Raw genomic sequence first — 3,638 nt, 5'->3', positions numbered from 1 at the left:
GGGACGAGGCTCATATCCTCTGGTACGCGGGGCGTAACACATTACGCGGGGCGTAATGTGATTTTTCCAACTTCTAAATTGTGTAACTTTTGCGTACGAGCTCTGTTTTTCGCGTTCTTTATATCCACATGTAGGTGAGAATGTACTTAAAACTTCCATTTAGACTCCGTCGGCTAATTTTGAATTTAGTTTTAAGATATCATTATTAACATGCCGGGACACGAAAAGTCCATTAAAAATCCGTAACTTCTTCACCCGACATCCGTTTTCGTCTGCCTTTTTACCATTGTACTACTATTGACAAGATCATCAGTTTCGTTTAGGTTGTTTTGGCTAAAAATCGCTCGATCTCTATTTCGAGTTTTTAGCTGTCTACCGCTATCTCGAAACTTCGAAAAATCATAATTTCCTCTGACGAAGTCAGATTTGGGCGTTCTTTTTATGTGTGTTCATGATTTGATGATATCTATGACTTTTATTTAGATATCTAGGGCTAATAAGTATTTTAGTGAAATTTCTTGTTTTACGTTTAACTGTATTGACGGTTTTTGTTGTGAATCTTAGGTTGGTAATAACTTCTTCGTAATAACTCAGATTTTAGTGTTGTTTATAATTCTGAAACCCTAGAAATGATATCTATCATTTATGAAATCCAGTAGATGACTTTTGAACATTTATTTTTGACAATAATTTCATTATATCAAACGAGGTTACAATTCTTGACTTTTTAGGTCATTACATTAATTCGAAATATCGGGTTGTCACATCATCCCCTGTTAGAGGAAATTTCGTCCCGAAATTAAATGTAAGGTAATTATTCGTGGAATAGGGAAAGAGATGCGGGTACTCATGTTTCATTTGATCTTCGTGCTCCCAAGTATATTCAGGTTACAGGGAGTCTGGGTCAATAACATTCCAATGTATGTGATTTTATACATACATAAATCTACTATACTAGGCATGAAAAACACTATAGCATTACAATTTTGGAACTTTTAAACTATCACACGCTTATGGAAAAAAAATATTGGATTTTTAGAAGCAAACATTCAAACAGTCGGGTCTTGGTAAGAGACTACTTTTATACTAGTAGGAAATATGGGATTTTCTAGGAGTTTTCAAACATCTACAAACCATTTCATTCAAATTTATTCAAACATTAACATTAAATACTTACGAACTCACCAGCTTAAATGCTGATCTACTCTTTCAAATTAACTTTTATTTCTCAGGGATTCAGTAATACAGGTAAACTTCAGCTTTTGGAGAAGTGACGCTAAGACGTCAGTTTAAAACTCATTTTCTCATCATATTATAATTTTTTTTGAAACAAGTGTCATTCAACAATGTAACTGCCGAATTATATATATGATGGTTGTTTTAGTTTCTTTACTATGTATTCAATTGTTATGATACTACATGAAGTCGTACGCCCTCGAACGATTCCGCCGTTCTGGTTTGGGGTTGTGACAGTCCATGGAGTGTTTAACCCATGGATCCTATGGAAATGAAAGGTCATGGGTATTAGGGTTTACATGAATGTAACCCTAATCCCCCACACTATATAAAGAGGTCTTTGGTTCATGAAATGATGCTAAGTGATATGCACTAGAGTGTGTACAGAAAGAGAGAAAACTGATTTCATGAGTGGGAACCTAAGTATTCTTATTCTCAACTTTTTCCAAGGATTCTTGGTGTTGTGTGAACCATTTAAGGTGCAACACTTGAGGAACTAGGCTCTTAAAGGTTCAAGACTTCAAGATCTAACAAAAGGTATGTCATTCTACTAGATTCTTGTTTTGTATATACTTCTTCTTATGCTAGTTAGGATGAACCTTGGAATATTGAATATTTTCATGTATAATAGAGAAAAAATATATCCAAAGTTTATAGGGTTGCATGTACACCATAGGAGTGTTAGAATGCTCAAAACCCATCAAATACCAAAGTGGTTACCGGTACGTTTCTCCTCAATAACTCATATGCATGCATATTATTCGATAGTGGAGCGGAGAGGAGTTTTGTTTGCCATGATTTCAAAAAATTACTAAAACAAAGTCCCCAATCACTAAAAGAAACATACATCGTAGAAATGGCAAACAGAAAGTTAGAAAGCACTAACAATATATACACAGGGTGTACCCTCACTCTAGAAAACCACTCATTCAAAATCGATCTAATGCATGTTTCAAAAAAAGAGCTTCGACATCATCATTGGCATGGAATGGTTATGTTCTAATCATGTGTTACAAAAGGGTCGTTCGCCTTAATCTACCAAGTGGCAAAACTCTCGTCATTTATGGCAACAAACCTAACACAATCCTACAAATCATCTCTTGCGTCAAAGTCCAGAAGTATCTCCGCAAGGAATACCACGCCTTCCTATATCATGTAGTGGATAAGAAGCAAGAGGTGAAGGACATCATGGACATTTTGGAGGTCTGTAATTTTTCGGATGTATTTCCAAAAGACCTTCCCGGAGTTCCACCCACGCGATTTGGTCGAATTCCAAATCGACCTAATTCCCAGAGCTACCCCAGTAGCCAAAGCGCCATACCGCTTAGCGCCAGCTGAGATTCAATAATTATCCAGCCAACTAAATGAACTGCTAAGCAAAGGGTTCATCACACCGAGCTTCTCGCCTTAGGAAGTGCCAGTTCTGTTTGTGAAAAGAAGGATGAATCGTTTCACATGTGCATCGAGTACCACAAGTTGAATAAGATTACCATCAAAAAACGATACCCTCTCCCCCGAATCAATGACATTTTCGACCAACTCCCAGGAGAAACTTACTTCTCAAAAATCGACCTGAGGTCGGGATACCATCAACTGTGGGTCCAAGAGGAGGATGTTCCTAAAACAACAATCAAGATTCGATACGGTCACTACGAGTTTGTAGTGATGCCCTTCGGATTAACAAACGTACTCGCGATGTTCATGGACCTAATGAACCGGGTGTGTCGGCCTTATTTCGATATGTTTGTGATTTTCTTCATAGACGACATACTGGTTTATTCAAGGAGTAAGGAAGAGCACACCCAACACCTACGACAAGTATTAAAGACATTAAGGGTGGATAAATTATATGCAAAATTTTCAAAGTACGAATTTTGGGTCTGAGAAGTTGGCTTCCTCGGACATGTGGTTAGCAAGGAAGGGATACACCTGGATCCTTCCAAAACCAAGGCGATCAAGAATTGGTCAACACCAAGGACGCCTACAGAAATCCGTCAATTCTTAGGTCTTGCTGGCTACTACCAAAGGTTCATCCACAACTTCTCCAAGATCGCCAAACCTCTTACCACACTGACTCAAAAGCGTGTAACCTTCAACTGGGAAGAGAATCAAGAAACCGTGTTGCAAACATTAAAGCAAGCCCTATGCAGCGCCCCGATCTTATCCCTAATGGAAGGAACCGAATACTTTGTGGTCTACTGTGACGCGTCGAACCAGGGTCTTGGATGTGTGTTAATGCAACGAGGAAAAGGTCATTGCCTACACCTCAAGGAAGTTAAAAATGCATGTGACCAACAATGCCACACATGACCTCGAACTAGGAGTAGTAGTATTTGCCTTAAAGATTTGGAGGCACTACCTTTACGGAACAAAATGTATGATCTTCACCGATCATAAAAGCC

Source organism: Lactuca serriola, chromosome 3 (genome assembly GCF_051521515.1).
Source record: "Lactuca serriola cultivar US96UC23 chromosome 3, Lser_US96UC23_V15, whole genome shotgun sequence".
In the NCBI taxonomy this organism is placed as follows: Eukaryota; Viridiplantae; Streptophyta; class Magnoliopsida; order Asterales; family Asteraceae; genus Lactuca; species Lactuca serriola.
The sequence above is the reverse complement of the archived record's forward strand: the minus strand, read 5'-3'. Positions refer to the sequence as shown.